This window comes from Dipodomys spectabilis, unplaced genomic scaffold, assembly GCF_019054845.1.
Source record: "Dipodomys spectabilis isolate Male_0828 unplaced genomic scaffold, ASM1905484v1 ptg000269l, whole genome shotgun sequence".
Lineage (NCBI taxonomy): Eukaryota > Metazoa > Chordata > Mammalia > Rodentia > Heteromyidae > Dipodomys > Dipodomys spectabilis.
The window spans coordinates 2,501,196-2,519,765 of NW_024870946.1; positions in this window are offsets into that span (position 1 = coordinate 2,501,196).

An 18,570-nucleotide genomic window follows, 5' to 3' on the forward strand; every position below is an offset into this window, starting at 1 on the left:
TCCTCCCTCCCTCCCTCCATCCCTACCTCTCTCTTTTACTCTCTTCTTTTTTCTTTCCTTCTTTCCTCCTTTCTTTCTTTCTTTCTCTTTCTTTCTTTCTTTTCTTCTATTCTTCCTTTCTTTCTTTTACTCATAATATTTCTTAAGTGTATACATAAAATACCAATGTTTTATATGCAATTATAAATATTAACTAGATTAATATTAATTTTAATGACATGTTATATCTTAAAGCAAATTGTACTCAAAACCACTTCACAAAAGTTGCAGGATATGAAACAAATATTACTATTCATGATATTGTTTATTTCTTCAAACTAAAATAAGAATTTAGACATAATGTGCATGTGTGTGCATGTGGGTGGGTGTTATTCTTGTGATTTGAACTCAAGGTCTATGCCTTAGTTTTTTTCACTCAAGGATAGTGTCCTAACGTTTGATCCACAACTCCACTTCTAGCTGTGTGTGTGTGTGTGTGTGTGTGTGTGTGTGTGTGTGTGTGTGTGATTGAGATGTGTCTCACAAACTTTCTTGCCAAAGCTGGCTTTGGACCCCAGCTTCCTGAGTAGTAAGGATTACAAGCTTGAGACACTCATATTCAGCATAGGTATAATATATCTAAGAATAAAATAAATTTATGATTTGAATTCTAGAGGCTCAATTTAATAAATTAACATTTAGATATTTATTTAGTTGTTAAATCTGAACCTGCACTGTGGAAAAATACTTTTCATTTTTATGAAAAAAAATATACACTTGAAGGTTTAAATGACAGAATCTGGGCAAATTGAAATACTCTATTATTCAAAAGCGACAAAGGGATTATTAATCAAATTTCTAATGTAAGATAAAATCAATAGGCTCTGTCAGGATGAATGAAGCAATTTGTCATTAACTTTGATTATTATCTACAGGAGTTACATGATTTTCTCTACATTTTACCCTAATTTTTTGACATGAAAATGCAGATTCATACATTTTTGAGTATACAGAAATCATAGTTAATGGTCATGTATTTCTCAGGTTGGAGTACCAAGTCATTTCAGAGAAAAATTGAATTTCATGTATTTTATGTCAACAGTGATTTTGAGAAATTGAATCAATCTTAATATGAGCTAACTCAAGCAAGATATTCCATGACTTTTCCAATTATTCCTATAGACTTGAATATAACTTATTATTGAATGGCAGGAAATTCATATTATACCAACTCTCTATAGAATAATTAAGAAATAAATGACCGTGATAGCATTCATTTTTCCTTCACTAGAAAAAATGAACCTTGCTATAGGCGACAAAATACTTCAATGGAAATGCCATAAAATTATGAAAAGTTCAAGTCACTATAAGTTGAATGAAATAGTTATTTTTGAAGGTCACAAAATGAAATCTCTTGAAGCTTCTTTATCTGTTAAATAAAATGTATTTGCATTTAAAATATTTCATTCATCTCTCCTACAGTGGTATAACCAAACCAACTCCATGCCAAATAGTTTATCTGATTAATTCAAGTAAATATTTAGGAACAGAAGTTATCACACTTGTATAGACATATTTACCCACCATTCTAGAAATTAAATCTGAAATCATATAGGATTGGGATTAATAATTAGCTTTCACTATGTTGCCATAAATAGGTGGTGAACCTTTTCAAGTGGGCTCAGTTGTAGAGGTATGGTCACTGAGAACTTGTGATCAAAGAAGATGTTAAGATCAAAGTCCTTTCCTCCTCTTCCTTCTTTTCCTTCTCTGTCTCCTTCTCCTTTTCCTTCTCCCTCTCCCTCTTCCCCTCCTCCTCTTTCTCTCTCTCCCACTCCTATTCCTCCTCTTCTTTACTTTCTGTCTTCCATGAATACACATGCTCAATCACATGTTCCTGACATTGGGTTCTGTGCCACCACCAAACCCAAGAAAGGAGGATAAGAAACATAAACTGAAATGTGTAAAATAAGATGCCAAGATTAATCTTTCCCCCTTATTAATTAATTTTATAAAATATTTTGTCATATTAATAGGAGACTGACACAGCATGCTCTCATTTATTATAAGGGATAGGATTTACTGGAAAACAATCTGACTAACATCACCCTAATGAAATGATTGATCAAATTAATATTATATTAGGACAAATCTACTTTAAAATATCAGATATATTTCAACAAGAGGCAAAAAATTCACCTCTATGGTTTGCTATGAAAAGACAACAGAATTCAATCTGTTCCTCAAGGAAATTGACCTATAATTGGCAGTATTGTCAATTTCATAAATGATTTAAGAAGACTGAAGAACAAATTTCAACTCTACCTAAGAGATAAAATTTACTTTGTCCCTGTAAACAACCTTTGTATTCTATCTATGTTTGGTCTACGAAATGACTTGTATTCTATTTTAGTCATATTTTTCATTGACTTTAAGTAGTAGCATGGGAGTTGCTGTTTGACCATGCAGTTTATGAACAGTTTTTAGTGAATTATTTTGTTTTCTTTCTTCTCTCCTGAGGTTTGAACTCTGGGTCTGGGCGCTGTGCATGACCTCCTTTCGATGCACACTAGAACTCTATTACTTGAGGCACAGCAGGACTTTCAGATTTTTCTGACATTTAATTAGGGATAAGAATCTCACAGACTTTCCTACCTGGGCTGGCTTCAAACCTCATTCCTCAGCCTCTTGAATATCTAGGATTACAGGAATGAGCCGTTAGTGCCTATCTTAATAAAATGCATCTTTTTCTTTTTGACCAGTCCTGGGGCTTGAACTCAGGGCCTTGGCAATGTCCAAGAACTTCTTTTCCTCACACTGGCACTTTACGACTTCTGTCACAGTGCCAATTCCAGCTTTTTCCGTTAATGTAGAACTGAGGAATCAAACACAGGGCTTCACATTATTCCCCTAAGACTACCACTAAGCCACATTGCCAGCTCAATACAATGCATCTGTTTTTTAATTTTTATTTTTTGTTAACAAACTCTACAGAGGGGTTACAATTACATGGGCAAGATTATGAGTACATTTCTTATCAAGCATTGCAGCCTCCTCCTTTGTTTACCCTTCACATCCCTTCCCAGCCTCCCCCCGTCCCCCCCACCTAATCCCCGCCCCCCCACCAAAGTTGTAAAGTTCGTTTTTGACATGACAACTTGTACTTCTCATAGTTGCATCGAGTCTACTTGTATCCTTAAGCGACTTGGTTTTCCCCATCTCCTCCACAAATTATACCAACATCAAATATAGTGAAAGCAGGGGTTATACTGTGGGGAAGGGATACAAAGCTACAAAGAAATAATCTTATAAATGAGTTAGAAACAAATGCATGAAAGAAAAAAAAACATTTAAATACATATCTAAGGGATCATTTTCCTAACATCACATTATCTGACCTTTCCTGCTTGACTCACACATATACTAGATATTGAAAATTAGGGAAACCATGAGACATATGTTTCTTTGGGCTTGGCTTACTTCACTTAATATAACTTTTTCCAAGCTTTTCCATTTCCTAACAAATGGGGAAATGTCATTCTTTCTGATGGAGGCATAGAATTCCATTGTGTATATATACCACATTTTCTTGATCCATTCATTTACTGAGGGGCATCTGGGTTGGTTCCATATCTTAGCTATTGTAAATAATGTTGCAATAAACATAGTTGTGCTGTTAGCTTTAGTGTGGTCTTGTTTGTAAACATTTGGGCAAATGCCCAAAAGTGGGATTGCTGGGTCATAGGGGAGGTCTACGTGAAGTCTTTTCAAGAACCTCCATACTGTTTTCCAAAGTGGTTGAACAAGTTTACACTCCCACCAACAATGAAGTAAGGTTCCCTTCTGTCCACATCCCCTCCAGCATCTGTTGTTGTTAGAGTTCTTGATTATAGCCATTCTAACTGGTGTGAAGTGGTATCTCAATGTTGTTTTGATTTGCATTTCTTTTATGGCTAGGGAGGTTGAGCATTTCTTCATGTGTCTATTGGCCATCCTTCTTTCTTCTTCAGAGAAGTTTCAATACAATGCATCTTGATGATCATTATCCCTCATTCTTTTCAGTCCTATCTCATTCCTCAATTTACATAATTTTGTATTCACTGACTTGCAATGTCATATACAGTCACTCAGAGGATATATCACAGATCATATTTTATTGATAGTCTTATTCATCAATATATTATACGTGTGCATTATAGAATTCTGTGATTTTTAAATTTTAAATTATCACTCATATTCACCCATTACAATTCTAAAATTTTTCTTAAGGTTAATGCAAATGCAATATGTAATTCTTCGATAAAGTACAATGATTAAAGATTTGGAGTATGAATATCACCTTCAGTTCTAGAATATTTTATCATCACTACCCTCTCAAAATACTCCAATATCTATTATTAATCACTTCCTGTCATCATTTCAACCTACCCTTCACTTGACCAACCATTACTTCATAGTCTACCACCCGGCTGTGTCCATTTTAAAAAGCTCATGTAATTAGAAATTGAATTCTATTTTATCCATTCCTCCCAAGTAAAATTTGTTTCCAAACCAAGTCCATATAAATTTTTCCCAGGGATATACCATATTGATTTGTATGTGTGTGTATAATTCTATAATGCCCTCAATGGGCATTTCAATATTTTATTATATGTTATTATAAAAGGTTTTCTTATGTATATAATTGTACATGTGTTTCATTGGAAATATGTTGAAATATATTTTGTATATAAAATTATGATTCAAAATGCTGGATCATAGAGGTAACTCTATGTGTAGTATCTTAGATTGCCAATATGTTTAACAAACTGACTCTGTCACTTTAAGTGCCAAGCACCAATATATAAGGATTCCAATTTCTACATATTGGTTTGCACTGATATTCTATTGTTTTTCTATTTCCACTAATCTCTATATGTATGCAATGTATAGGTATGGTATGATTTTTCCATATATTCTTTGGATTTTGGTATATTATTATAAAAATATGTATTTGGATTTTTGATAACATATTCAGGATAGTTAAAGCTTTTCATAGGCAGGATGGTTAAAGTTTTTCATAGGCATTAATATATTTCTTATTCAAGTCTCTTTAAATAAATGTATATGTATACACACTATGTACATATGCATATATTCATACTTATATGTGTACATACACAAATACCTATATATGTATACATATATATGAATATATGGATGTGTATATACATGTATATAGACATAAATGCTTATTATTATTTTCTTTTGTCTGTAAGTTAGCATTGTACTTTATTTGCCAAACTTGTCCTTTATTGACTATACTTTATTTTATTTTATTGTTAAAATGTTGTACCGAAGGGTTACAGTTACATGAGTAAGGCAATGAGTACATTATTTGTTGATCATTATTACCACTTTCCTTTCTTGTTGTAGTACCACTATCCCTTCCCTCCCCCAGCTCTCACATTCCTTTCTCCCCACTCTTCGCAGCATGAAGTGGTAAGGCTCATTTCCAATATAGTCTTATTGGTATCTGTGTTGCAATGGGTCATCCTGTGTCCTTATTTCAGCATTTTGTAATTCCCTTTACCCTCCCCAGATTAGACATGTATATACAAGATGCAAGGTATCAAAATCGAGTACAGTGACAACAGGGGATATTCCATAGGAGAAAGAACATACTAAGGACACAACAACAACAAAAATGAATAAAATGATATTGTACATTTACAACAGTAACAATAGAGACAGAACTCCCAAACATGTCCCTTATTACCAAGCTAGTTATTGTAATTCATGTCCTTATCATTTTTGGAACTTCACTAAAATGTTTTGTAGCCTTCCATGTGGACTTATATGTTCAATTTTTCCTAAATCTATCTACTCATAAGATACCAGCCAGCTCTCTTCTGAAGCCAAAAAGGCAGCCTTCTACAGCTTGGTTCCAAATCACTTGTATTTTTCTTTGTTCTAAGAATACTGATTCAAGCCCAGTGCAGGTGGCTCATTTTATAATTGTAGCCAGCTTGAGCAGAAAAAGTCCATGAGACTCGTATCTCCAATAAACCACCAGAAAAACGAAGTGGCGCTATGGCTTAAGTGGTAGAGATCTAGCCTTGAGCCGAATAGATGAGGGACAGCGCCCAGGCCCAGAGTTCAAGGCCCACGACCACCACCAGCAACAACAACAACAATAAAGAGAATACTTACTAAAAAGGCAATAGCATTAAGCAGTCTTAAAGATAGGCTCAAGTTTAACATTTTAGTCTTATCTTAGATACCAAGGGCCTTCTATTCTAATGAGCCATGAGCCCTCAGAATGTTGACCAAATTTCTTAGTTTATTTACACAATTACTATAAGTATGTATTTTCTCATCTATCTTTCAATTCACCACAACATCTGTATTTATCCTTTATGACATACTCGAATATCAATGCCTTTGGAAGATATTTATTAATTGGTGTATATTAGTTGTACAAAGAAATCTTATTAAAATATTTTACACACTCACACATTGATCAAGGGCCTGTTTAACCCATTTCTGTCTTTCTCCGTTCCCATTACCCCTTATTTTTCAACTGTTCTCTGTGAATTTCTTTGTGCCATCTTCACACATCGTCAAAATGTATTAAAGTGTTGTTGACTCACCCTCATTGAACATTATGCAATGCTGAATATAAAAGCAAAAATCTAAGTAAATGGAGACATATAGTTTTTATGGATTGGAGGATAAAATTGAGCAAAGATATTAATTGTCCTCACCCACCCCCCCCCCCCCGCTTTTTGGGGCTTATACATGGGGTTTGAAATCTGGGCCTGGGCACTGTTCCTCAGCTCTTCAGCTCAAAGTGAGTGCTCTACCCTTTGAGCAACTGTGCCACTTCTGGTTCTCTGGTGGTTAATTGGGGATAAGAGTCTCACAGACATTCATGTTCCAGCTGCCTTGAACCGCAATCCTCAGATCTCAGCCTCCTATCCAGCTAATGCAATAAGTGTGAGCTAACAGTGCCTAGCTTCACAGCTTTAGTTATAAGTATATGAAAATTCCTAAAAACACCTGACCATCACTCTTTGACTCATTGACAAAGGAAAATAAACTGGAATATATTTCTCTGTCCAATATTAAAGCTGTTACTGTAAAATTGTTATATTTGTAGAAGAAAGATTATATAGCTCAATGTGTCTGTAGGGCACCAGATTAGAGCCACATAATTACTATCAAGGAATATTTAATAAGAGTGTAAAACCAAACACTTGTGGAGTGACATTCTTTTAAATAAGTGGTGATAGGTTAGACAATATTGGGGAGAATTAAAAAGTGAACATTGACTTAACAATTTATTCAAATAGTCACTTCAAGCATTCTTTGAAGGTGGCATATAAAACAAAAAGAGTGATGTAAATGTATAAGAGAAGATGCCTTGACAATTTTGGAGATGAAGCGTACTTAAATTTGGCATTAAAATTATAGGAAAGGAAAACTTAATATAGTAGAATTCAAAAAAGTATAACATAATTTAGTCTGTGAAAGCTCATATGCAACTAGTGAATAGAAGTTGAGAGCAAGGGACTCATGTATCTCAACCTAACTACTTGGTAAGCTGTGATGTGAGTATTGCTGTTTGATGGCAGCCCACAAAATAAAGTCCCTGAAAACCTTATCTCTGATTAATCAGCAAAAAAGCCAGAAGTGAGGCATGACTGAAATGGTAAATTGTTAACGAATTGCAACTAATCTTACAGACTCTGTGTTCATGTCCCAGGACCATACCTACATGTACAAAACTAACAGTAGTAATAATAGTAGTGATGATGATGATGGTGATGATGATGATGATGATGATGATGATGATGATGATGATGATGATGATGATGATTGTAGGGCACATGGGCAGCAAAGATGGTACTGAGAGGGAGTTGAGTGGTAAGAGCCAAATTTGCTTTACGTTCAGTGGGTAACCAGCCCGTGGAAGCTTAGGTTCATGATAGGGTGTGACCTTGACAGTGATTGGTTCCTCTTCCTCCCTTGCCATGCCACCTGCTCTTTTTTGCTTTAAAAAGGGCTCCTCTGTGTTAATAAAGGAGTTTCTTCCTGCTTGACTTCACTCCCTCCTGGATCTGATTGTTTCCCGGGCTGAGGGAGGCTGGGTAACAGGCGAGCAGCCACACTTACCTTTCCTCGGACCCCTTCTGTGTTTCGTGGGATGGAATAAGACCCACCAGATGATGATAATGATGATGATAATGTTGATAAAGTGTACCCATATTCAAGGATAAAATATTTGCAAATCCTATACCTGAAGAATGCCTCAAATTAGACTCTACATAGAATTCTCAAAAAATTTGTTAAGAAGAACATCAATTAGAAACTAGCAAAATACATCTTGTGAAAAATAAGCCCAAGAAAGGCATCATCAGTCATCAAATAAACGCACATTAAAACAAAAAGGACATCATAAAACATTACTGCACATAATACAATATTGACCATACTAACTGCTATCAAGAAACAGAGAAACTGGATGCTGGCAGGAATCTCAAATGGTAAAGCCACTTCTGAAAACATGTTGACAGGTTCCTAGAATATGAAATATGCAAACCACCTAGAGTATATCACAGGAATTGAGCTCTTCAAGCTTTGTCTCATAGAAATAAACCGTTACATTAACCCAAAGGCCAAAACACAGAGGATTATAGCAGCATTATTTCCTCTAGTTAAAGAAATGGAAATCAATTCAGGCTTTCTTCAGGTGAATGGGAAACAAATTGTGCTACATTCTGTAATAACAGAACCAAAAGGCTAATCGAGTGAATACAATACAATATTAAGGCACACAAAAACATTGAATAATCTACCATAGATTTGAAGGCAATCCTAAAAGCTTATTTATTGCATGATCTAGAAGTCGGAGAAAAAAAGTGTTTTGGTTTCCAGGATGAAACAGGTTTGGGATGGGACCAAGAGAAATAGTGGGTTTAATTATAGAAGGGAAGCATGAGACAGACTTATATTGGTAAAGAAATGTGTAAAGAAACGTGTCTGTAACTATTCATATAGAATTGATAAAATTATATTGAACTTATTGTGTGCACAAAATAAAAAGATTGAAGTCTGCATAAGGTACTTGTGAAATATTAATGTCCTACTTTTAATGTCATACTATAAATATTTTAAGAAACTGAAAAACTATTCAAGGGATTTCTCTATGTTCTTCTTATAACATCATAAAGATCCATACTAACCTCAATAGAATTTAATTATATCTAGAAAACAGAAGTCAATATTGAATGTTTACAATGAAAAATAGTATGGGTCCAAGCTTTAGATGAACTATGCCATGCCAAATAGACGGCAGAGATTTAGAAGACTGATATCGAGGGCCGGTTCTAACCAAAAAAATTCGTGACAAAGTACAAAAAAGAAAGCAAGATATAGGGTAATTTCCCTGTTATCTCTCGTTTGTAGAAGCCATAGGTAAGAGATTATTGCTCAAGCAAGGCTTGGCCAAAAAGTAATACCTCATCTGAAAAATAATATGAAGTGGTCAGAGCCTTAGAAACTTCAAGCACCAGTAGTGGCAAAGGAAAAAAGAAAAGAAGAAAACATGAAAGGAAAAGAAATGAGAGAAAAGGAAAACTATTTCCTCTTCATTCTTGTAGTTTCACATCATTGGATTCAAGAATTGAGGGTATTTTGTTTACTGTTTTCAGATTCAGGCCTCTCTAATATGAAAGCATTTATTTCAAGTAATTATTTTATTATTACTATTTATTAACTTATTATTAGATCTTCTTGGAGATTGAACCCATGGCTTTGTATATATTAGTCTAGTCCTCCAACTGAGCTTTACCCCAGCTCTCTTTTGTATAGTTTTGGTAATTGTTTATAAGTTCTTCAATTGATAGCTACTCTACTTTTCATCTTATCTTTTCTCTGCCACATTTTCCTCTATATATTATAGTTTATGTGTTCAAAACTTTCCTCAATTTTATCTTCTAAACTTAGAATTTTGCTTTTCCGTTTACAGAGAACTCAATTTCCTCAGGAATGTGGTAATGCCATTCTTTCCAACAGAAGCACAGATTTCCTCAATAGAACAGAAGTGAAGACCCAGAAATGAATCCACTCCTATAGACACATAATCTTTGATAAGGGAGCCAGAACCACAGGATGGAAGAAAGACAAATTCTTCAAAAACTTGTGCTGATGGAATTGTCTGTACACAGAAAACTGAAGTTAGATCCTTATATATCCTCCTGCACCAGAATCGATTCCAAATGGATTGAAGCCCTAAATGTAAGTCCAGATACCTTAGAATTTTACAGGAAGAGTTAGGGGAAACACGAGGGCTCCTTGGGACAGGACAAAACTTCCAAAGTAAGGCTGGATAAATGGGATTACATCAAACCGAATCAATCATTTGTCAGACTCAAAAGAGACAAAAAATAAAGAGATATTGTAGCACATTTATTAGAGAGCAAACCTACAGATGAGAGCCTCAGCCAATGGTAAACCGTTAATCCCTTTTTGAACTAGTATATTTATAGTGAGTTTACGTGAATATAAGAGTTTTCTGGTGGGGATTAGTAAGAAAACAACTAATACTAAGACAGAGATAGCATGTGAAAAGATTTGTAGATGGACAAAGGGAGAGATTAAGGCTGTGGTGTCTAGTTCAAAGCCTTGGCTTGGTGACAGATTTGTAAGGTATAGGTGCACAAAGGAAAGGGTACAACAGGACCGGTTATTAACAAAAGGCTCACATATGTCTGAAGCCTCAAAATAAGGATCCAAGTCTGTGTGGACCAGACAGCATCTAATATAAGGTTTTATTTAAAATAGCAAGCACAATTTTAGATTTTTGCACAATGAGATGCTACATAGTCAGTCACAGGCAATGTCTGCTATGTCAGGTAATCCAATCTACTCTTTCATGTTACCCAGTAGCCAGGTTTCAACACAAATGAGTACAATGAGATTGTACAAATGAGACTGTGATTTTTCCCTCTCCTGAATCAAAATTCTGTCAAATGATTTCTGTCTTCCAGCTGTTTATGCAATATTTCTCATGATCTTTTCTACTACTTTGTCTTCATTATTGATGTTCATAGTAGTTTTTATTGTTGTCTTGTGTGTCTATGCCATTTTTAGGGCTTGAACTCAATGTTTAATTGTCTTCCTTGTACTTTTTGCTCATGGCTGATCACACTCTATCCTTTGACCCACATCCTCATATTCTCCTTCTTGCTGGACAATTGGAGATAAGTTTTCACATTTTTGTCTGTTTAGACTGACATTGAACCAAAATCTTCAGGTTTTAGCCTCCTGAGTTTCTAGGATTCTACACATGAGCCACTAACACCAAGCTTTGCTTTACTGTTATTTTAGTTATGTGGTAGAAGAAAGTGGAAGCATATTTGTGTTAAATGTGCAATTTTCAAATACAAGTTGGAATCAACTTGATATAATGTAACAGTTATCAAATTTAACAGTTAAATCAATGAATAGCTCACATTCCCACAGAAATATAATTGAAAACAAAAGGTGTAATTGTTTTCCTAAAACAAGTAATGGAACCATGAACTTCTCTCACCTAACAATTCATGTTTTCTATGAGTTTAATTAGCAGACTTCCAATCCTAAAAGTAAATATATTAATTTTATACCATAAGGAGCAAAGTGATTATAGTTAAGAATAGATATTTCATCACAGCCAAAAGATAACTTTTCGAGCAGTCTCACTAAAAAGAAATGTTACATATAGAAACTAATGGATATGATATAGCTTGATCATTACACAACATATAAATGAATGGGATTACACCTCCATACTTCATAAATGTGGAAAAAATAATTTTGTAGCTAGGGGCAAGTGGTTGATGCTTGTAATCCTGGTTACTAAGAGTCTGAGGGCTGAGAATCATGGTTCAAAGCCAGCCTAGGCAGGAAAGTCTGCGAGACTTGTTTGTTTAATTTTTGTCGATCGTCGGGCTTGAACTCTGGGCCTGGGCACTGTCCCTATGCTCTACAGCTCAAGGTGAGCATTCTACCACTTGAGCCACAGCACCACTTCGGATTTCTGGTGGTTTTATCGGAGACAAGAGTTTCACAGACTTTCCTGCCCCAGCTGGCTTTGAACCGCAATCCTCAGATCTCAGCCTCCTGAGTAGCTAGGATTACAGCCGTGAGCCACTGGCGCAGGTTTCTTGAGACTATCTTCAATGAGCCACCAGAAAACTGGCAGTGGCTCAAGTGGTAGAACACTAGCTGTGAGGTCAAGAACTGAGGGACAACGTCCAGGCCCAGATTTCAAGCCCCAAGACCGACAAAATTTAAAAATAAACTGTTAAACATAAAGAAATATTTTGGCATAAATGTTAAAATATAATTCTAAAAATTTTTAAATCCTCATTAGATATAATAGTTTATATAAATGAGAAGTGTTTTCTGGTTTTGGTAACCATTGAGTCAATTGTGTAAGTCACAAATTTCTCAATCAACTCATATTTATGTATTTATATACTTATATGCCATAAGTATAATTAACTGGTAATTGATAGGCAGTGCTGTTTTAGGAATCTCCCTTGGCTTTCTAACATTAACCTTCCTACCCTAAAATCAATATGCCCTCCAACCTTGTCAGAGATTTCATTGACAGTAAAATTACTCATCTCATTGGAGCAGAAAAGTATAAGCCATAATTATTGTTTGGAATAACTGTCACATTTACATGCATTTCACTTAGTTTAAGAACCATGCCAGTAATAGCAAAATGTCTTCTGAGCTTTTCAGTCTCTTAAGAGATGAAAATCTTTAATTATATATCTATTTTTTTTCTGCCTAACATCCTATATATTAGGAAGATCTTTTTGTGTAACACTGTTTTCCTGACTAGAAGAATGGAACAAAGGCAATAATGAAAATAGCCAAGGAAAATACTTGGAAACAATTTAAAAAGCAATGGCCTGTATTCATTGGTTTCAATGAGAATATACAATAAAGTATGTTTTTGTTATTTAAAGAGCAATAATTAAACTTTATTTAGCAGTGAAGAAGGGAACAGAAAACGGTGTTTGAAGACAGCGTGCCTTTGAAAAATTCAACAAAAGCATAATGGATTTTTCTTGTTTTTCTATATAGTTGCCAAAATAATAGAGAGCAACACCCAAAGGCAGGAAAACACCTAAGCCAAAGCAGTAAACTTTTGTCTATAAAATAATTGTGAGTGTCTGACTCTTTCAAAGTCAGGATTGATAGGAGGAAAAGTGTATTTGCTTTAGTGTGAACAATGAAAAATATAAAAATCCTTTATTAATGTTTTACATATAATGACTAGGACTTCTCATGTTGGAGAAGAGGAAAGTTATGAAAAAGTTCAAAATTGTTTGACTATTCCCCAAGAGCATTCTTATTTATCACCTATGGCAACAGAAGTAGCCTTGGTTACTCTTAGTATCATGCTTGTTTATATTTAGAAGCATTATTTGTTGCTGGATTATAAGCTGCAATACCTTAAGTAGGAATAGAGTCGTTTCCTGAGAGAGGAAAGTTGCTGTGTAAACAAACCTAAAATATCAAAGACATAGCATAGTGGAAACTATTTTACAGCTATATCAAAATCTGTAGGTATAGATTTTGTTTCCCATTGTTCCAGGGGAACCATTTTTTTAACTTCTTTTTCACCATCTAATGATCCTATAAAATCCTATACAATCCTGGGATTGCTGTAACTTTACTAGATTCCCTAATTTCTGTTGGAAAGTTAGGAAAGATAGAAAATTGTGTTTCTGTTACTGTTTTACCTTATTTTTTTTTTTATTACTTTAGAAACTGTAACTCAAAATGGCATAAATTATCTTTATAATATTAGGAGACAGATTTCATGTCCATCTTCTAACCCTAGCCTTCTACAAAACTTTGGTACTTAGTGATCCCCAAATGTGAAAATAAATATAGGGAGCATCTTATTTAAATATTGTTGAGAATTTCAAGACTTCCTTTATGTAAGGCCCTTAGAAGTACAGCATACATGTGTACAAAGCCAGTGACAACAGGAAAATATCACTAAGTTTCCCCAAAAGGATTGATGAAGTCAGTAGTTATCTTCCCAAGCAGTTGAAAAAATGCTTCCAAAATAATTCAGTGCACCTACATTTGTGGAGTTATTTAAGTTATGGCTTCTTTGTTAGACATATTCTTTTCTTTTAAAAATTGTCAAATATTAGCTTTATAATAAATTTTGTCTAGTATTTCTTGGTTCAAAACAGAAATCTTGATACAGTTGATGTCACTTGGCTCTCTTACTTTCTCAGTTCAAAGCCAACCCAAGCAGGAAAGTCTGTCACATTCTTATCTGTAACTAAACACCTAAAACGCCAGAAGTGGAGTTTTGGCTCAAGCAGTAGAGTACTAGCTTTGGGGGAAGTTGGCCAGGGAAGACATTTGTTCAGGGACATGGTCCAGCGTCTGAGTTCAAGCTCCAGAACTAGAACAAACTAAACATACAAACAAGCAAAAAAAAAAAAAAAAAAAAAAAACGCACGTATTTCTTAAGGACCATCCTTAAAGCACTGGTTTGAGAACAGGCTCCTTTTGCTGATCATACTCACTCGATTCTGCTTTTTTGGAATACTAATTGCACTCCAGAATTCAGGACAAGATTAAAGGAATTAATAAGTGACTCCTGCAACAACAGAATCATCTCAGTAGTGAAATATCCATGCATAAGACAATTTAAAACCTCCAAGTCGTTGTTTCCTTGCAATAGAACACTTTTAAAAGAACGTTATTTCCTTTTGTTCTATGCTGGCCTTCAAATAGCCCAATATTTCCTTTTGTAATACTTTCAAGAAGTTTACAGACAATTTTTATATGAATAAAGAACATACTCGAAAAAATTCAGGGACAGAGTTTCCTTCAAGCCTTGGATTCTTTTTTTTCTAACAATGAATATATATTTTTATAGTGAAAATAGTGTACAGATGGGTTACAATTACATGGACAAGATAATGAGTACATTTTTTATCAAGCATTGTAACCTACTCCTTGGTTTCCCCTTCCCATACCTTCTCATCCTCCCCTCTCCCACTCATTCAATCCCCCTCCCCCCACCAACAAAGTTGTAAAGTTCGTTTTCGGCATAAGGACTTGTACATCTCATTGTTGCAATGGGTCAACCTGTATCCATATTTAAATGATTTGTTTTTTTCCGTTCCCCTCCACAAATCGTAATGACATCAAATACAGTGAAAGCAGGGGTTATCGTTATGCCGTGGGGAAGGGACATACTAAGCAACAAGGATATCATCTTATAAATGCGTTAGAAACAATCACATGAAAGAAAAAAAAACATTCAAATACATATCTTAGGGTTCATTTCCCTAACATCTACTTATCTGACCTTTTCTGTTTGACTCAGACATATACTAGATATTGCAAATAAGGAAAACCATGGGACCTATGTTTCTTTGGGCATGGCTTACTTCATTTAATATAATTTTTTCCAAGTCTTTCCATTTCCTAACAAATGGAGCAATGTCACTCTTTCTGATGGAGGCATAGGATTCCATTGTGTATATATACCACATTTTCTTGATCCATTCATCTACTGAGGGGCATCTGGGTTGGTTCCATACCTTAGCATTTTTGGACATGAGGTAACACGCCTTTCAGAGACAACTTAGTAAATACAAAATATAAAATTTAAATGGCTTATAAAAACATTATTAATGTACATATGACCATATAAGACAATGTTAAGTAAAATGAACCCCAAGATAGGGACACAACTTGTTTTTTTTCTTTATTGAAATGGTTTTAAAATGTATCTAAAATGTACTATATGATTTTTTCGTTTCTCCTCCATGTTCTTCCCCCATGATATAATTCCTGTTTTCACTGGATATGATGTTGATGCCCTACATCTTGCAAATACATTTTTCTAGTGTGGGGAAACAAAGATTCAGGATGACCTATTGTAACAATGATATGAACAAGACACTATGTAGAAAACAAACTTTACAACTTGGGGAGGGGAGGGGGAATTGGGTAGATAGGGAGGGAACGGATAACACAGTAAAAAAAAGAGGATGTAACAATAGGAAATGTACTCATTACCTTACTTATGTAACTCTAAGCCCTCTGTACACTATTTTTACTATAAAAACATAAAAGAAATCATTATCCAGGAGTACATTAAGTTCAAATTTCATAAGTGCTCTTAAATTAAACTGGGAGAAGATTCTCAGAAAAGTTTATTTGTGTGTGTGTGTGTGTTGTGCATTATTTCCTATGTGTACACAAGTTTACAGTAGAAGAAACAATAGGAATAATAAGAGAAAGAAAAGCTCTGTGTTTAAGTATAATGGTTCAATATACTATAGAATACTCTGAAAATAAGACAACATTGAACCAATAAAGGCAAGGCCTTTATTGGGAGTGACATAGAGAAATAATTAATACTAAGAGGAACATGAACGATGAGGCCACTCTCTTTCAACTTCCGTCTCTAAATCATGGTTGCTAATCACGCAAATTTGTAAAATGCATAATGGAAGAATTATTCTGGTTCCAAAGCAAGTTAGATATAAGAGCATGGACTTAACTGGAAAAAAGTCCATGGTGAGAAAGCAGGAATTATACTAGCAATGAACTAGTGGCCAAGATCTCATTTCTTTTTCTTTCTTTTATCTTTTCATCTTTTTTTTGATGGTTGTGGCAGGGTTTGAAATCGGCCTGGGCTGTATCTCTCCACTCTTAAGCTCAAGACTAGTGCTCTACCTCTTGAGCCACAGCCCCACTTCCAGTTTTCTGGTGGTTTATTGGAGATAAGTGTCTCAGAACCTTTCTTTCCTACTCGTACTGGATTTGAACTGCAAATCTCAGATCTCAGCCTCCTGAGAATTATAGGCATGAGCTCAAGTGATGGAATACTAGTCATGAGCAAGATTGCTGAATAAAGTTGCTGAGGGTTTTGCATACACACATACAAACATACACATATACACAGAGGCACATATATGTGCAAACACACCTGCACAAATGAAACAACTCTCAGAATATGGAGAAATGTTAGAAAACAATAGAAAATATATCCTGAGTAAGACTAGATCAAGTGATAAATATTAATATTAGAAAGTCCTCAAGTGAAATTTCTTCAAAGAAGTTTGAGAATATTACCTACCTAGGGACCAAAGATAATAAGAAAGTCAAGTAATCATTATTAAAGTGATTGGATCCACGGAAGAATGAATCAAAGACCCCTGCAGGTGCATCTGAAAATGTTCATGTCCTGTGTCAAATGATAGAACCACTTTGAAAATAGTACATAAAGAGTGAAAAATCAGTCTAATGGATAAGATCATAGGAGAAGTTCAGAATTGCTAGTCGGTATCTAGATTAAATAAACCACCAAACTATGGCAGGGCAATTTGATACAAGCCTGAAATTCTAGCACTCAGACTAAGACAGGAGATTAGAGAGGGGGATTACATAGTGATACCTTCCCTGGACCAGGTAGTATAATTTTGTCTAATGAAACAAGCCAAACAACAAGAAAGGAATACACAGTTGGAAGTTTGGGCTAATTTTGTCATTATGTTTTGAGAAGGCAAGTTTCCTATTGAAATGCAACTCACATATAATCCTCAGTTGTGTTTTAAATGCTCTCTTTGTTACACAACATTCCTAGATGCAAAATGGCTCATGATTCCCAATCAGAAATTTGAAAAAGTAAGCACCATTCTGTTGGATTTCAAAGAAATAATGAAGGATTACAAAAGTTTAAGCCTGGAAAAATACAAAGTTCATCTAATGTAGGACTTTGTAGACCTTGCTAAATTAGAATTTAGATTTAAAATAAATATTTTGGTTTTGTTTGTAAATTCATATTCTATAGGATACTACAAAATTCTTTTTAAATAGAGGTTTTAATTGACAAATTCACAAATGAATCTGGCATTTTATTTGCCTAAAATATTCTTTCAAGTGAGGTATAACTAGAACTTAGTTAATTGATAATTCCAACAGTTCATATATAAAATGATGTGTGAATAATCTAGACAGAGTTGTCAACAAATGGATGATATTAATTTATAAATTTAGAACAAGCAATTTTTTGAGGCTTTGGTGTATCCTGGTATGAAGAGAGTAATTGTGTGAGGTCTTGGTTCTTCTATCTACTTGTAATACCAGAAGAAATTTCCTTAATTACATGCTTCTGTATACAATGAGAAAAATGCTAGGGTTGGAGTTGGTTTTTATTTTTTGGTTTGTCCTCAGGTTTGAACTCTGGGCCTGGCGACTCTTTTGAGCTCAAGGCTCATGCCCTACCACTTCAACCTCAGTGCCACTTGAGTCTGGCTTTTCCTGAGAAGTTTATTGGAGATAAGAATCTAAGGAATCTTCCTGAACCATAATATTCTGATCTTAGTTTCCTGATTATCTATGATAGATAAAAAATATAAATAATATTTGCAATTGTTCTGATTTCTAGAAATCAGAAAAATGTTGTAGCAAAGTTTAGTGTAGTGTACTTTCCACAATAGGAAGGGCATCATATTAGCACAAGTGTAGTATTTTTTCACAATAGTGATAAGCTATTCATGA